This window comes from Diplotaxodon limnothrissa, linkage group LG18 (genome assembly GCF_057381915.1).
Source record: "Diplotaxodon limnothrissa isolate DT_005_m linkage group LG18, D_limnothrissa_male_GT1.1, whole genome shotgun sequence".
Lineage (NCBI taxonomy): Eukaryota > Metazoa > Chordata > Actinopteri > Cichliformes > Cichlidae > Diplotaxodon > Diplotaxodon limnothrissa.
The window spans coordinates 3,856,756-3,874,242 of NC_140613.1; the positions used below are offsets into that span (position 1 = coordinate 3,856,756).

General features: G+C 41.1%; 2 non-coding genes and 2 pseudogenes across 2 annotated transcripts; all 4 read right to left on the reverse strand.

The window, feature by feature from the left end:
- Positions 1-6,336: 6,336 nt before the first annotated feature.
- On the reverse strand, positions 6,337-6,500 carry LOC146612844 (U1 spliceosomal RNA). The gene has a single exon (XR_014907080.1). It is a non-coding gene; the product is annotated as a U1 spliceosomal RNA (small nuclear RNA).
- An 858-nt stretch (positions 6,501-7,358) lies between these two features.
- Positions 7,359-7,522, reverse strand: LOC146612845 (U1 spliceosomal RNA). Its single transcript, XR_014907098.1, has one exon. It is a non-coding gene; the product is annotated as a U1 spliceosomal RNA (small nuclear RNA).
- Positions 7,523-8,379: 857 nt separating this feature from the next.
- Positions 8,380-8,516, reverse strand: LOC146612846 (U1 spliceosomal RNA; annotated as a pseudogene).
- Positions 8,517-11,349: 2,833 nt separating this feature from the next.
- LOC146612847 (U1 spliceosomal RNA) lies at positions 11,350-11,529 on the reverse strand (annotated as a pseudogene).
- Between the last annotated feature and the right edge of the window lie 5,958 nt (positions 11,530-17,487).

A 17,487-nucleotide genomic window follows, 5' to 3' on the forward strand; every position in this document is an offset into this window, starting at 1 on the left:
TTCTAGGGTCTCATCTTCATCACAGTCTGTCATAGGACATTTCATGGTGGTAACAAAACAACTCCATTTTACCACCGCTCTCACAGGGAGGCGCCCGAGCGAGATGAGCCATACCACGTCTCTCATGCTTTCAGATACTAATTTGTCTTGTATATTTTTAACTATTGAAAGGTTTTCATCTTCATTTGCATACTTATATTGAATTACACCTTCATTTTTGGTTTCATTAATTTTTTTATAGATATTTTTCGTATTATCTTGGAGAATATTTAAACTATATTGTTCCCATTGACTTGATAAGTCACCGAACATAAGTCTGTGGTATGGAACACCCGCTCTGGCCCTGCCCCTTTTCTTTTGCCACAATTGCTCCTTCCCTCGAACCCACGGGGCACCCCGAGAAATTGCGCTTTGAGTAATTTTTATAAAAGGAATTCGCAAAACAATCTCTAAGTCTGGGGCTCCCAAGCCCCCGTGCTTCCTACTCTTGTACATAAATTTCCTCTTAGTCACTTCTCGATTGGATCCCCAGATAAATTTAATGCACATCTTACTTATTTTCATTACAGTTGTTCTCGGAGGAGGAAAAATTGCGGCAAGGAAAAGAAGTTTCGAAATTATGTGTGTTTTTACAATATTAATACGTGTTTTATAATTTGTATCTTTATTTTCCCATTTCATAATTTCCATTTTAATTTCATTTTCTTTCTTATTCCAATTTAGTAAACTAGAGTCAGTATTATCAATCCATATACCCAGAATTTTAATCTCCCTACATAGAGAGATCATCATTTTAGGTTGTCTGGTCGGGTGTCCAAGCCACACCCCTTCAGTTTTGTCTTGGTTCAGTTTGGCACCTGATGCCTGTTCGTAATGGTGTAATATCTCCATAACTGAAGACAGTTCGTTTTGGTTTCTAATTATCACCGTCACGTCATCTGCATACGCCAAAGCTGCGATTTTAAGGGATTTATTAAGGACGTATCCCTTGATCCGTTTATCATCATTTATCCTTTTCAATAAGGGATTAATTGCGAGGACATATAACGCAGCACTCAAAGGACATCCTTGTTTAACCCCGCACTCAGCACTAAAAGGGGATGAGAGCTTTCCATTTACCTTAACTTGCACTAGGGACTTTTTATAAATCAATTGGATAATAGAAATAAATTGGTCCGGAAAATTATAAGCTTTCATTACTTTCCATAAATAAGAGTGGGAAACAGAATCAAAAGCCCTCCTTTGATCTAATCCTAAAATGCAGAGTTCTGAGTCCTTTCCATTATAAATAATTTCTCTTAACATACTTAAGTTATCCCACATCAATCGTCCCTTAATTGCGCATGTTTGTTCTTTTTCAATGATAATATCTAATACATCCTCTAGTCTAGACATAATTATTTTAGCAAAAATCTTATAATCTACATTCATTATTGTCAGTTGCCTATAATTGTTAATATCTTCTCTATCACCTTTCTTATATAATAAACACATAACTCCTTCATAAAACGATTTACCCATTGTTTCTCTTTCTATTCCTTCATTAAAATACTGAGTTAACAATTCAGACAGTTCTTTACTCACAGTTTTGTAAAATTCAGAGGGGAGTCCATCCAGACCAGGTGTTTTATCGGTACTAAGTTGGTTAATTACTGACTCCACTTCCTCTCTTTTAATTTTCCCAATCAAAGTTTCATAAATGACAGAATCTAATGGTTCAACCTCACTCAAAAAATTGTTAATAGCGTCGCTGTTTGTAACTATGGATGAAAACATCTCCGAACAATAGTCTCTAATCACTTGTCTTTTCCCCTCTTCTTTAAAAACTGACTTTCCATGTTTATCCTTAATTGAGACAATAAAGTCATTCCGACTTTTCTTTTGATTATTAAAAATCATATAATCACTGTTCCCGTGAAAGTCAGTACGTCGCAACATATTAAATAAAACTTCTCTATTGACTCGATCAATGTCCTCTTTAAGAGACATCATTTGATTTTCCTCCTCCTCTTCCTTCTCCTTCTTATTTCTTAAATATATATATCTACACACATCTTCGTTATATTTTACATTCTTTGCATGATTTAATTCTCTCGCTTTAAATTTAAAAAATTGACACATACGTCGTTTAAGAAGCTCCCAAAGTTCCGAGAAAGAAGTAGTAAAAATCTTAAGATGTAATATTTTCCTAATTTCAGATTTAACTTCGGACACAAGCAACTCGTCTGCTAACAAGGATGTATTCAATTTCCAATAGTTCAAAAATTCATGGGGACAACACGACACTGTTGCTATAACCACCATATGATCAGAAAAGTCTGTTAAAAGAGTGTCATATTTCAGACCTTGAACATTATGTGATATGTAGAATCTATCAATCCTTGTTTTAGTTAACGAATCGAATCTAGTGTAGTGGACGGTATGTGGATGCAAGTGCCTGTATAAATCACGGAGTGCTGCTTCCTTACAGACTTTAACCAACAATTTGCTTTCCCGCAGTTCTCTAAATTCAACCTTGGATATTCTGTCAGTTGCTTCAGTAACAATGTTAAAATCTCCACATAGAATTATATTAAAACCAATCTCTAATAAATACTTCAATTTTTTCAACAATTGTATCTTTTTCGTTCGTTCGGGTGCATTATAAACATTAATAATACGCAACCTTTGCCCGTAATAACAGCAATCAACAAGGAGGAGTCGTCCCGGTATTATGTCTCTTCTTTTGATTATATTCACCGCATCTTTTTTAAAGAAAATACCCACTCCGTCAGAGCTGTCTTCCCCTATCGATATTATTGAATGGGCAGTGTTCCACATTTTATTTAATTCGCATACATCTACGTGTGTCTTTAATCTCATCTCTTGAAGGCACAAAATATCATAATCAAGTCTTTTTAAGAAATCAACCTTCCTTTTCCTGCTCTTATCTGATTGGAGACCTCTGACATTAAATGTTATTATTTTGATGTTACTCATAGGTTGACTAAAGGAGAGACCATCTCAGAAATATTACTCACGGAGGACTTGGTCTATTATCCTTCCGCTTGTCTCTTCCAGAGCTAGAAGCAGAAACGCTCCTTTTTCTGCTTCCTCTCGTATCCTCGTTGACGAGCTCGTTGAGGGCCAGGTGACTTCCACTAAAGAAGGTCTTCCGTTTTACTTTCGTTTCCCCGGGCAGCGAAGCAAGAGCCAGAGATGCCGCCTCTGAGAGAGGGAAGGATCCATGGTCCTCGCTATCTCCGTCGTCCTCAGGTGTCTGCTCGCTGTCAATTTCTTCGTCATCACTATCGCTTTCATTCTCACCATCCGATGTCTCTATGATTAGGTTACCATCTAGCTCTTTATCACTCTCGTCGCTTGACTGAGACAGTGGAGATGGTAACTCATTTTGAACAGGGCTAGACTGGGTATCCTGTTCATCCACTTGTGGATTGTCCAATCCAGGCGAAACTGGGAGTGACAGTGAGGTAGTTGTCGGAGGAAGGTGGGGAGGAGTAGAGGGAGGGGGCTCTCTCACCTGGTCATTCACAGGGGGATCCAAGACTTGGGAAGGGTCCACCAAAGAAGGGAAATCCATGGTGGCAGAAGGTCGAGGTTGTTGGGAAGATTTAAGTATATTCACAAAAGACTTGGGGCATTTAAAGAAAGTGTGCCCTTTCGCACCACAGAGGGAGCACTCACTTTCGTTTTGGCAAATTTTAGCCTTGTGGCCCAGCTCACCACATTTCCAACATTTGACAGTGGGGCATTCTCTCGCTTGGTGGTCTGGACCTTGGCAGATGAAACACCTCACCGATTGGCCCGGATAAATAATCCTGCCATTGTAGGGGCCCAACGAGATGGAATTCGGAATAGAAATTATATGTCCAGCTTCGTCTCTACGCATCCGAACTTTGTATTTTCGGACTCCATACCAGAATCCGAATTTATCCACTGGCTTGACTGGGGGTTGAAGAATCTCGCAATACCTTTTAAGATATAACTCGATATCTTGGTCTGGAATCCTTCCAGTCCAGAACTTAACAACAAGAGTCACTACCTCTACCTGGACAGAAGACTCCACTTGCCAGTCTTTCCATTTCGGATGTGATGCGTTGGAAAGGGAGATCTCTAAGAAGCGACGTAAGGGTGCCTCTTCGGTGAAACACAGCTCAAAATCCCGTTTACTGGGGAGAGCAATGAAGGAGTATATGTCCTGCACATTCAGCCATGATGTTTGCAATATCAGCTCTTCAGCAACATAATCATGGGTCGGGGGGTCCCCGTCTCCGATGTACTTGAGTCTCACCCATAAATTGCTGAAGTTTGAAGCAAACGATAATGGGGCATACGGGGGCATGATTACATAACTAATAACCAATTACTCCGGTCTTTCTGCGTCCACTCATTTTGACAGGTTATTTTCCCCTTTCCCCTTTCCACATCCAGCACTCTGGCTGATGGTGCCTAACACACATTTTGTGCCAGTTCAAAGGGCACACCGAGAGAAGAGCAGACACATCGGCTGTATCCCAATTCAGGGTCTGCAGCCTTAAAGTACGCAGCCTCAACGATCCTCAAGGGCCGCGTACTTAAAGACCGCTAAGGCCGGAAGTGCGAGGCTTGTGAAATGTGACGGTCTAGCCTCCGTTGCGATGCCCAGGTTGCCTAGCAACCATGATACTAACAGCTGAAAACGTTACATACAGCATTGTTTGAAGGAATTGAAGGAGAAAATCTTTTGTTCATTTGTTTGTTTGTTTCTACATGAGCTTTGATCATTCTCTGTAAGATTAAGGTCAGCTATTGAACGGCGTATTTTTTTTAAAGTAAAGGCTTTAAAACCAAGTTAGTACAAACGTCAAGTCAACTTTATTTGTCAATTCTGCCACATGTACAGGACATACACAGAATAGAAATTGCGTTACTCTCAAACCCTAGTGATTAGAAAAATGCAAATAAAATAATTAAAAAGTAAAAATTTAAATAAATACAATACAATTTTACGTATAACAAAAAAAAGCTATGCAATATACAATATACAATATTCAAGTAAGAAGGCATAGTGGTGCAAAATAGGCAAATAGTGCAAATGGGGATTTAGTAGTGTACGGTAAGAGATAGTGTAACAACAAAGTCTTATGAGGTCCAATGCTTAAGCAGTCCAATGCTCCACAAAGTGACTGGAGCAGGCCAGTGAGTGCGTCAGAGAGTGAGTGTGTGTGTGTGACAGAGTTCAGTGAGACCGTGGAGGAGAAGAGGGGAGAGGGGGGCAGAATCGGGAGGGAGTTTAGCTTCCTGACAGCCTGATGGATGAAGCTGTCCTTCAGCCTGCTGGTCCTGGCCTGGAGACTCCGCAGTCTCCTCCCCGACGGCAGCAGCTTGAAGAAGCTTTGCATTGGGTGCGTGGGATCAGCCGCTATGCAAAGGGCTTTTTTAGTGAGACGGGTGCTGTAAATGTCCTGGAGGGAGGGGAGAGAGACACCAATGATCCTCTCTGCAGCTCTCACTATGCGTTGGAGGGTTCTATGGCAGGACGCATTGCAGGCTCCAAACCACACAGTGATGCAGCTCGACAGGATGCTCTCGATGGTGCCTCTGTAGAAAGTGTACATGATGGGGGCTGGAGCTCCTGCTCTTCTTAGTTTGCGGAGAAAGAAGAGACGCTGCTGTGATTTCTTGGCCAGTGCTGTGGTGTTGTACGTCCAGGAGAGATCCTCTGTGATGTGCACACCCAAGAACTTGGTGCTGCTCACTCTCTCCACAGACGCTCCGTCAATGGTCAGAGGAGCATGTTGGGTGTGCATTCTCCTGAAGTCCACAACAATCTCCTTCGTCTTCTCCACATTCAGAGAGAGATTGTTGTCAGCACACCACGTGGCCAGGCGTCTCACCTCACTTCTGTAGTCGGTCTCATCCCTGTTGCTAATGAGACCCATGTCACATAACATGTCACTAATGTCACATAACTTTACCGACATGTGGCCAACAGTAATGTTTTCATGTTCTTCGTTATTAAACATTTGCACATAAATAAGTGACATAATATTCAGTACTTACTTAAAGTTTACTCTTCGGCTGCCCCTCGTCCGCCGTTTTTTTTCGGCAAAATTATCCACACCCACTGAGGCGCTATGCATTCTGGGATATGTTGGGCCGCGAAGTCTACACCGCCACGTCCTTAAAATTCAGGGAAATGAAGGACGCATTTGAGGGCCGCATTTCGAGCAGCCTTCGAATTGGGACAGCCTTTGTCGCCTCACGGTGACGTAATCTGCCTTAAAATGCGGCCTTTAAGGATGCAGACCCTGAATTGGGATACAGCCATGGATCTTTGCTTTTGGACACAAGAGTGAGGGGAGAGCGCGAACGCAGTCCCCCACTACCACAAATTATGCAGTTGAGATTCCCGCATTTGGGGAATTCACAGGGGTCAGCACAACCGCAGTGCAATGGCTGAGCCTCACCCTGGGTGAACCACCTTCGTGATCATGGTATCTCCCCTGCCAGGTAAGTATGAGTTGCCAGCGTGGGAGACAGGGGTCCCCTTTCCACATCCAGCACTCTGGCTGATGGTGCCTAACACACATTTTGTGCCAGTTCAAAGGGCACACCGAGAGAAGAGCAGACACATCGGCTGTATCCCAATTCAGGGTCTGCAGCCTTAAAGTACGCAGCCTCAACGATCCTCAAGGGCCGCGTACTTAAAGACCGCTAAGGCTGGAAGTGCGAGGCTTGTGAAATGTGACGGTCTAGCCTCCGTTGCGATGCCCAGGTTGCCTAGCAACCATGATACTAACAGCTGGAAACGCTACATACAGCATTGTTTGAAGGAATTGAAGGAGAAAATCTTTTGTTCATTTGTTTGTTTGTTTCTACATGAGCTTTGATCATTCTCTGTAAGATTAAGGTCAGCTATTGAACGGCGTATTTTTTTTAAAGTAAAGGCTTTAAAACCAAGTTAGTACAAACGTCACTAATGTCACATAACTTTGCCGACATGTGGCCAACAGTAATGTTTTCATGTTCTTCGTTATTAAACATTTGCACATAAATAAGTGACATAATATTCAGTACTTACTTAAAGTTTACTCTTCGGCTGCCCCTCGTCCGCCGTTTTTTTTTCGGCAAAATTATCCACACCCACTGAGGCGCTATGCATTCTGGGATATGTTGGGCCACGAAGTCTACACCGCCACGTCCTTAAAATTCAGGGAAATGAAGGATGCATTTGAGGGCCGCATTTCGAGCAGCCTTCGAATTGGGACAGCCTTTGTCGCCTCACGGTGACGTAATCGGCCTTAAAATGCGGCCTTTAAGGATGCAGACCCTGAATTGGGATACAGCCATGGATCTTTGCTTTTGGACACAAGAGTGAGGGGAGAGCGCGAACGCAGTCCCCCACTACCACAAATTATGCAGTTGAGATTCCCGCATTTGGGGAATTCACAGGGGTCAGCACAACCGCAGTGCAATGGCTGAGCCTCGCCCTGGGTGAACCACCTTCGTGATCATGGTATCTCCCCTGCCAGGTAAGTATGAGTTGCCAGCGTGGGAGACAGGGGTCCCCTTTCCACATCCAGCACTCTGGCTGATGGTGCCTAACACACATTTTGTGCCAGTTCAAAGGGCACACCGAGAGAAGAGCAGACACATCGGCTGTATCCCAATTCAGGGTCTGCAGCCTTAAAGTACGCAGCCTCAACGATCCTCAAGGGCCGCGTACTTAAAGACCGCTAAGGCCGGAAGTGCGAGGCTTGTGAAATGTGACGGTCTAGCCTCCGTTGCGATGCCCAGGTTGCCTAGCAACCATGATACTAACAGCTGGAAACGTTACATACAGCATTGTTTGAAGGAATTGAAGGAGAAAATCTTTTGTTCATTTGTTTGTTTGTTTCTACATGAGCTTTGATCATTCTCTGTAAGATTAAGGTCAGCTATTGAACGGCGTATTTTTTTTAAAGTAAAGGCTTTAAAACCAAGTTAGTACAAACGTCACTAATGTCACATAACTTTACCGACATGTGGCCAACAGTAATGTTTTCATGTTCTTCGTTATTAAACATTTGCACATAAATAAGTGACATAATATTCAGTACTTACTTAAAGTTTACTCTTCGGCTGCCCCTCGTCCGCCGTTTTTTTTCGGCAAAATTATCCACACCCACTGAGGCGCTATGCATTCTGGGATATGTTGGGCCGCGAAGTCTACACCGCCACGTCCTTAAAATTCAGGGAAATGAAGGACGCATTTGAGGGCCGCATTTCGAGCAGCCTTCGAATTGGGACAGCCTTTGTCGCCTCACGGTGACGTAATCGGCCTTAAAATGCGGCCTTTAAGGATGCAGACCCTGAATTGGGATACAGCCATGGATCTTTGCTTTTGGACACAAGAGTGAGGGGAGAGCGCGAACGCAGTCCCCCACTACCACAAATTATGCAGTTGAGATTCCCGCATTTGGGGAATTCACAGGGGTCAGCACAACCGCAGTGCAATGGCTGAGCCTCGCCCTGGGTGAACCAATTTCAATTTTCAAAGAGTTTTATTGTTCAAAATCAAAAATTACATCTGTTCATTCGTGAAGAAATAAAAACAAATAAACAACCAAGACTCTGAAATCAAAACCCAAGATGGGGAAACCCACAAAGGGAAAAAAACAAACACAAAGGTCAAGTAAAACAAACACACAATACTCTCACAAAACAAACACAAAGGTCAAGTAAAACAAACGCACAATACTCTCACATTATCCTACATGCAAAATATTCAAATACTTCCTTGGTACTTTCCACATCTTTCTTTTGTCTTCTTCATTATCTCCAACTGAGATTCTCATAATGTAATCCTTTAACAAACAAACCATACTATTGATTACGACTCTTTCAGATATTTCATATTTTTTAAATACACAAATGTTTCTCGCTCTCCACAGAGCATCTTTAACACAATTCACCATTATCCACCAACACATTTCCCTTTTTTCCCCGGTTTTTTCCAAAATCCCATACATTATAAGTTCATATGTCAACTCTTCTTTACTTAAATCTTTCAACCACTGTCTTAATAGGCCCCACACTTTTTGCGCAAAAAAACATTCCCAAAATAAATGTTTAACCGTTTCGTCACCTCCACACCTCTTTCTTGGACATTGGGCACTCCTCGTGCACTCCCTTTTTTTCAAAAAAGCTCTTGTCGGCAAACATTCTTGAACGGCTTGCCACGCTAAGTCTTTATGAGGATTTAGCAGGCATTTGTTATTTACATTACCCCAAGCCATTTTAGTGTGAGTTTCACGCAATTTTCCTATCGGTGACATGCTACCTGTTGGAAACAATGTCTCCTCTATAGTTGCGCGCGTTATCTCCTGAAGGGTTATCCTAGTCTGGAGGCGTTTCAGCAAACTAAACACTACCTTGTAGATTACAGGATATTGTTCAGAGAAGGGCACGTTAATGGGGGGGCGCACACCCCACGTCTGCAAAACTTTCCGACCCACCCAAAACTTAGTAAAGTATGGCCAAAGTTTATCTTTAGGATCACTAAAACATGCCTTAAGAATGGGGGTGATAAACATCGCATTGCACTTGGACTCTAATTCTGGTACTGCTCTCCCCCCTTTCCCTACTGGTTTGTACATAACTTCCCTCTTTGCTCTCTCATGTTGACCTCCCCATAGGAACTGAAACATCACCTTCCTCAATGAAGTTAATATTTCATAAGGGATTGGCAACGTCGTTGCCAAAAATGCTATTACTTCAGCTTTTATTACCAGAACCTTACCTATAAAGGAGAGTTCCCTATCTTTCCAGTTCAACAGTTTCCCTTGTATTGTATTCCCTTGCCCTGGGTGAACCAATTTCAATTTTCAATTTTCAAAGGGTTTTATTGTTCATAATCAAAATTACATCTGTTCATTCATAAGGAAAAATAAAAACAAATAAACAGCCAAAACTCTGAAATCAAAACCCAAGATGGGGAAACCCACAAGGGGAAAAAAAACAAACACAAAGGTCGAGTAAACAAACACACAATACTCTCACTTTATCCTACATACAAGTATTCAAATACTTCCTTGGTACTTTCCACATCTTTCTTTTGTCTTCTTCATTATTTCCAACTGAGATTCTCATAATATAATCCTTTAACAAACAACTCATACTATTGATTACGACTCTTTCAGATATTTCATATTTTTTAAATACACAGATGTTTCTCGCTCTCCACAGAGCATCTTTAACACAATTCACCATTATCCACCAACACATTTCCCTTTTTTCCCCGGTTTTTTCCAAATTCCCATACATTATAAGTTCATATGTCAACTCTTCTTTACTTAAATCTTTCAACCACTGTCTTAATAGGCCCCACACTTTTTGCGCAAAAAAACATTCCCAAAATAAATGTTTAACCGTTTCGTCACCTCCACACCTCTTTCTTGGACATTGGGCACTCCTCGTGCACTCCCTTTTTTTCAAAAAAGCTCTTGTCGGCAAACATTCTTGAACGGCTTGCCACGCTAAGTCTTTATGAGGATTTAGCAGGCATTTGTTATTTACATTACCCCAAGCCATTTTAGTGTGAGTTTCACGCAATTTTCCTATCGGTGACATGCTACCTGTTGGAAACAATGTCTCCTCTATAGTTGCGCGCGTTATCTCCTGAAGGGTTATCCTAGTCTGGAGGCGTTTCAGCAAACTAAACACTACCTTGTAGATTACAGGATATTGTTCAGAGAAGGGCACGTTAATGGGGGGGCGCACACCCCACGTCTGCAAAACTTTCCGACCCACCCAAAACTTAGTAAAGTATGGCCAAAGTTTATCTTTAGGATCACTAAAACATGCCTTAAGAATGGGGGTGATAAACATCGCATTGCACTTGGACTCTAATTCTGGTACTGCTCTCCCCCCTTTCCCTACTGGTTTGTACATAACTTCCCTCTTTGCTCTCTCATGTTGACCTCCCCATAGGAACTGAAACATCACCTTCCTCAATGAAGTTAATATTTCATAAGGGATTGGCAACGTCGTTGCCAAAAATGCTATTACTTCAGCTTTTATTACCAGAACCTTACCTATAAAGGAGAGTTCCCTATCTTTCCAGTTCAACAGTTTCCCTTGTATTGTATTCCCTTGCCCTGGGTGAACCACCTTCGTGATCATGGTATCTCCCCTGCCAGGTAAGTATGAGTTGCCAGCGTGGGAGACAGGGGTCCCCTTTCCACATCCAGCACTCTGGCTGATGGTGCCTAACACGCATAATGCCTGAATCCAGTGACGTGAGCACGCCATCGCATTTTGTCCCAGTTCAAAGGCCACACCGAGAGAAGAGCAGACACATAAATCTTTGCTGCTGGACACAAGAGTGAGGGGAGAGCGCGAACGCAGTCCCCCAGTACCACAAATTATGCAGTTGAGATTCCCGCATTTGGGGAATTCACAGGGGTCAGCACAACCGCAGTGCAATGGCTGAGCCTCGCCCTGTACTAAAACGGGGGCCAATATAGTCCCAAGAAGCATTATTAGTATACGTACTAGGTGAGGTATACTTGGGAAATATAATTGAAGTATACTTATTTTTTGTATGGCCAGCAACAAAAACTAATGGCTACATTTAGAGAAATGTTTAAAAATGACTTCATTTAGCAGGGTGTTCCTTTTTTCTCTTCTTATTCTTTCTTATACTGGACCTTCATTTGTTTTGTATAAGGTGGTACTTTTTAAGACACCTCTGCCTAACTACAGTGAACTAACCTAATAATATGCTCTGGTCGTCATTTTACACAAGTTAAGGTGTCACATCCATGAAACCTACACCACTAACCAGCATCAGTCCTACAATTCACTCTCAAAATTAATAAATTCTGGGACAAGCAGAAACTGTATTTTTAGAGGTGCATTTTGTGGCAGGCCAGACTGCTATTAAATGCACTCTCCTAAAGAAATAATTCCTTTGTAGCACCACTTCGTCTAGGTTCAGAAGAGATGTCCTGGATATATGTGATAATGTAACACATTATAACAGTTTAGCGTGTTGGGTTGTGTTTTTAAAGCAATTGTTACGTTTTTAAAGCTTTTTAATGTGACTGGTGCGATAGCCGACACCACACCTTCTTCTTACATACAACGTGACGTATGACGCACACGTCGGGTATTCACTTTCTAAACAACAATGGGGATACAAAATATTGCTCGAGGTGGTTAATGCTCCTTTTGCTGGTTGCCAACCACCATTAAATAACAACAAGAAGAAAATTTTGATCTGCTTTTCTTAGTTTTGCACGTTTAAGCCGCAATTCAGACTCAAACAAAGCTGCAAAGCAGGAGAACAACATGGCCATCAACTATTCTGTGCCACAGATCCAGTTCGCTGCAGCACAGAGTGATGATGAGACCGTTAACATGTACAACTTAGAAGTAGTCTGAGGTAACTGGATGTTCAATCGGGTTAAATGCAAGGTTGATTGGATTATATCTGAAGATCATATGCTATTCGTGATAACTCTGCTAGACTCCAAATCGCTCATCCATGCGGGAGTATTTCAAAATTAAATGAAACCACTTAACACTTTTTCCCTAAAACGGACTGACATGGAACACATTAAAGTTGGATTGACACCAGCTAATCAGTCTGAAGGTAAGTGTTTTTTTCACTTATTCGAGAGAAGTCTGAAATGCGTTCTTATTACTGTTTGTTTTGAATTTAAGCTACCTTACCAGGATATTTTAATTCAAATGCTAAGACAAAATGTCAATATCTATGAATGTGGAGACTCAAAAGACTAGTTAGGTAATAGTTGCCGATGGATTTATGAGACTTGATAGAAAACTTTTGCAACAGGTGAATCGGTGAACTACCGAGGTTGCGCCCAAATGCTTAAAGCTGTTAGCTGGTCAGTGTTTTCAGGTGTGCTTGTACTACCTGTACGGTGCGGAGTGCTGACTAAGTCATGTTAAACCCATTAAAGCGTCAAGCTCAGATATCTTTTCATTTTTGTGCACTGCTCTCTTGTCGACACACATTTTCTGTTTATTGAAGCCTTTTGTGAATAATTTTGATCATGTAAAAACTGGGAATTGGTCCCTATTGACAATACTCTTATTTTTTGCATTGCATATGTCATTTAGGAAAGGTAATTGGTCACTGAACTTTTTGCAACTGTGTGTATTTCTAAATTTCGTGGCTTCAGTGCACGGAAATCTATATTGTTCAGTTTGCATGTTAAAAGCCACAAACATGTAGCTAACTATAGGCTTTCTTGTGGAACTGAGAACTGCCCTGCCACTTTCAGAACATTTTCTGCCTTCATTCACATATGCCTAGGAATCACAGGACAAGAAGGGAGACCACTGAGGAGGAGTTTTATAAGTTCACTGGTGACCTCAGCTGTCAAGTTCCTGGATGTGGGTATGCTGCACAAAACTTCACAGCTCTTTGTGCCCCTCTCAGATTTCATATCAAACATGGGGGGGGGGGGGGGGGGGGGGGGGGAGTATTATGTCCATTTGAAGGTTGCTCTAAATACTTCAGTGTCCGAACATCATTTTCCAGCCATATTTCTCAAAAACATAAATAGACAGTTCAGCAGTCAAGGAAACAAGAAATTGGGGGATTTGCCATAATACAAGGACAGGAAACAATCTATTAGAAGACAGTTGACTTTGTGTCATTTAAAAATGCAGGCTAAAATGCTCTTGCCAACCAGCACTATACAGAGCATCATAGAGGAATTTCAGGATCTTTGAAGCTGTGCAATGCACGAAGCAAAAGTAGACACTGAATCTAACACCATTAACCTTTCGTTGGTAATGGTAGGACTAAGGTTGGAAATTGTGACAAACTGTAAAATATACTGTATTTTACGATGTATTTTTCAACTTTTCAATGCAAGACCTTGAGTTTGTATTTCTTTTGCAGTCCTGGGATTGATTTTCATCTTCAGACAAGGTCCCCAAAACTGCCTTTCTGTTAGTACTCAATCCTAATTGCAGGGTTCATCTTTTAGTGAGGACATATTTATTGAAATAGCCATATAAAGTTGCTTTTCCAATGATCTCTCTCTCTCTTTTTTTTTTTTTAGATGGCAGACCAAAGAATTTGAATGACACCATTACTCTGGAGGAATCTGGAGAACTGGTGCCAGAGGAACAACCTCCTTCTAAACGTCAGTAAGACAAAGGAGCTGATAGTGGACTTCAGCACTAAGCAGGAGAGGAACTACCAGACCCCCGTCATCAACGAGTGCCCAGTGGAGAGAGTGGACAGCTTCAAATACCTCGGAGTTCACATCACGCAGGACCTGTCATGGTCCTGTCACATCAACACCGTGGTGAAAAAGGCCCGACAGCATCTCTACCACCTCAGACGCTTGAGAGACTTCCAACTGCCCTCCAAGGTGCTCAGGAACTTTTACTCGTGCACCATAGAGAGCATCCTGGCGGGAAACATCTTAACCTGGTTCGGGAACAGCACCATGCAGGACAGACGAGCTCTACAGAGGGTTGTGCGGTCAGCTGAGCGCACCATCCGCTCCGAGCTCCCTGACCTGCACTCAATCTACAGCAGGCGGTGCTGGACCAAGGCCAGGAAGATTGTGAAGGACCTCAGCCATCCCAACAACAGACTGTTCTCTCTGTTGAGGTCAGGAAAGCGATTCCGCTCCCTGAAGACCAACACAGAGAGACTGAGGAGGAGCTTCTTCCTGCAGGCGATACGGTCTCTCAATCACACCACCACACAGTACTGACCCACACATATGGTTCTTACACACACACTGGACTTTCTGGACTTTGGTTTTGCACAACACTGGTCACTATATTCTTCATTTCCGGTTAATACTTGTACAGCTGCTGTTATTGTGTATATATTTATTTATATTTAGATTCCTTCATACATTCTTATATAGTTCTATATTGTGTATTGTGTATTTTGTTGTACAGTTATTTTATTTTCAACTTTAATTTATATATTTATCTTTATCTTATTCTTCCCAGTCAAATTTACCCTTCATTCTAATTTGTGTTGTACAGTTATTTCATTTTTAACCTTAATTTATATTTTATTCCTTCCTAGTTAAATTTACCCTTTTTAATTTTTCATATTTATTTCCTATCTTATTCATAGCCTCTTCCTTTTTTGTTCTCTTTAGGTCACGAGCAGTTGTCCAAGCATTTCACTACATATCGTACTGTGTATGACTGTGTACGTGACAAATAAAATTTGAATTTGAAAAAAAATTTGAGCTTGGGAAAGATTTCCACTCCAACTGTCGCATGCAATCACAAGAGGAGACAGAGGTCATCCAGAGGACAGGAGAAGTATGGTTAGAATTGTTGTGGAGGCCATGCAAGTTAACTGCAGAAACCCTAAACGTTGCATCTTGTGAAGAGGTTGCTAAGATCATTGTTAACAGATACCCTCAAACATTTGCAGATTTTACTGAAAAGGGAGAAAGACTGGGTTGTGGACGTTATTCACTACTAAGAAGCATCAAATCTAGAGTTGAACATGTTAATCAAGATAATACAACACATAGACTTCGTCAAACAAAGAGAACCAGGAATGAGGAAGACTTTAGTCCCAACAAATTAGATTATTAGCTGATCCATAGTAAGTACATCTGATGTTATGTCAGATTTTAAGTCCCAGTTTTGTCAGACAGTCGATTATTATTTTGGTCATAAAATCATCTTGATTAAGCTGTTAAAAGTTTGATTTGAAATATAGCCATACATTTAAAGGAAGATTCTACTATATTACTTGATGTTAAAGAAAATGTAAAAATCTGATGAGTTCTGAATTATGATCTGCACAAGGTTTTATTTATTTATTTATTTTACTTATAGAAGACATGAAACACTACACATAAAAATGCTAATTTAAACCTTTGAGCCCTGATCTCAAAAACAGATATAGATATAATGCTGTCTGTGAAGCTGGAATTAAGAAATAAGTGCTCAAAGTTTTAAAAACATATTTAGTGCCATATTCTGTCAGTATGGAACATCATCCAATGTCATGTTGTTGGTTTGTTAGTTGCAGCTAATAGACTTAGATTAGTTTATGTTAGCTAACTAGTGGCAGAATGGATAACTCAGAGGAAAATGAATAACACTAAAACTAAAAATCAGTCTAAGGGATCACTTTTTGGGCCACACCTGTCTGCAACAATGAGTGTTATGTTAAGAAACCAAGGATATACTGTTCACTTTCACTGTCTCTCTCTTTAGGAGTAAGTGGCTCTATGTTGTTTGGCTATTTGAATTAAAACACAAATATCCACCTGTTAGTAGTCGTGTTCGGATTTGTAATGCACTTTATAAATAAGAACAGTGTGGAAAAGAGCCTGTTTGAGTTACCAGACTGACAAGCTGCAGCCCAGCACTCCAGCTTTTCCACACTAGACCGAGTGTACATTAAATTCACAACTCACCATATTTACCTTAACTTGAGTTAATGGATGATCCAGTTTTGGGTTTCTTGTTATTGAATGCCCTTCTGTGTTTGTACAAGTAGAATTCTGTTAAATAATATTAAAAACAGTTAAATAATTGAGGAGAATCTTGATGTTCATCTGAATGGGCCCTAGGACATATAAATGTCATCAATTTATTTCAGACAAATTAACTTTATTAACAATGTTATACATCTGTGTTGTGTTTCAGCCCACAGCTCATTGCTGTTGATCTCATCTTTGCACACTGTCTCAGTAAAATAAGGTAAATGCAATTTTGTGCAAAAAGGTTTTGCAGAACATCTGGAATCGTGGGCTTATCTTGAAAGTTAATCCAGTACAACAGAATCCGTCTCAGTCATTTAGTTTTTTTCTTTTTTCAACACTGTCTGTATTTTATATATTTGTAAAATATAAATTATGAGTTAATGATGCAGTGTTTTCAGTCTGTGTTGGTGTCTCTTCTGATGTCATGTACAAATGCAAATGGATGACCATAGAAGAGTCAGAAGGGAAAAGTAGGATGATACTCTGTGAAATGCACTATACACAGGTACACACACACACAGGTCTTTATCACCAGTCTGACAGCTGTCGGTCCCAGCTGATTTCCCTCTCTCTCCGCTCCTCTCCGTCTCACTATAAAAAGGGAAGGAAACCACATACTCAATTTCAGGTTAGTTGTGAGCCACAAGGTTCATCTTCTTCTCTTTTAAAGGTTTATAGGTACTGTGTCTAGTTTGCTCACTAATCTTAAGGAAAGGTCCTCCTTGTGTGAAGTCAGCCTCAATAACATACAGGGTTTTTGCTCAGAACAGGCTTTTGGGAGATGATGCAGGATTGGTCTGGCTATAGAAATGGCAATGATTCTGTGTTACCTCGCTTGGGGTTGTGGACTTCCTTGTTCTTCCTGAGCATTTGGCATACAGACATTTATTTTATGCTTGAATAAATTAAACCCCCACTGGGTGAAATATGCTTTATTACAATGTTCCTTTGACTAGAGGCCAAAACCTCTTGGGAGGGGTGTTTAGCAGAGGGTACAGTGAAC